At 49.1% G+C, this 226-nt stretch overlaps 1 protein-coding gene across 1 annotated transcript in view; it reads left to right on the top strand.

The window, feature by feature from the left end:
- Window positions 1-226, top strand: part of CENPI (centromere protein I) — a gene marked incomplete at its 3' end in the record, with an annotated part of 51,866 nt that overhangs the window by 2,271 nt on the left and 49,369 nt on the right. The gene's annotated exons all lie outside the window — the stretch shown is intronic.

The raw sequence follows: 226 nt of genomic DNA, 5'->3' as shown, positions 1-226 counted from the left end.
TCCGCACGAGCAGGGGAGGGGCAGAGAGAGAAAGAGACAGAATCCCAAGCCGACCCAGCACCATCAGCATAGAGTCCAATGTGGGGCTCGAAGTCCTGAACTAAACCTGAGCCAAAACCAAGAGTGGGACGCTCAACCTACTGAGCCACCCAGGCGCCCCCTTCTGGATTTTTAAAGGAAAGCATATTTTTGTTTATTTAATAGGCATTTATTGAGCACTTACTAA

Source organism: Crocuta crocuta, unplaced genomic scaffold (assembly GCF_008692635.1).
Source record: "Crocuta crocuta isolate KB4526 unplaced genomic scaffold, BGI_CrCroc_1.0 scaffold588, whole genome shotgun sequence".
Lineage (NCBI taxonomy): Eukaryota > Metazoa > Chordata > Mammalia > Carnivora > Hyaenidae > Crocuta > Crocuta crocuta.
Note: the sequence above shows the minus strand (reverse complement) of the source record. Positions and strands in the feature narration are given on the sequence as shown.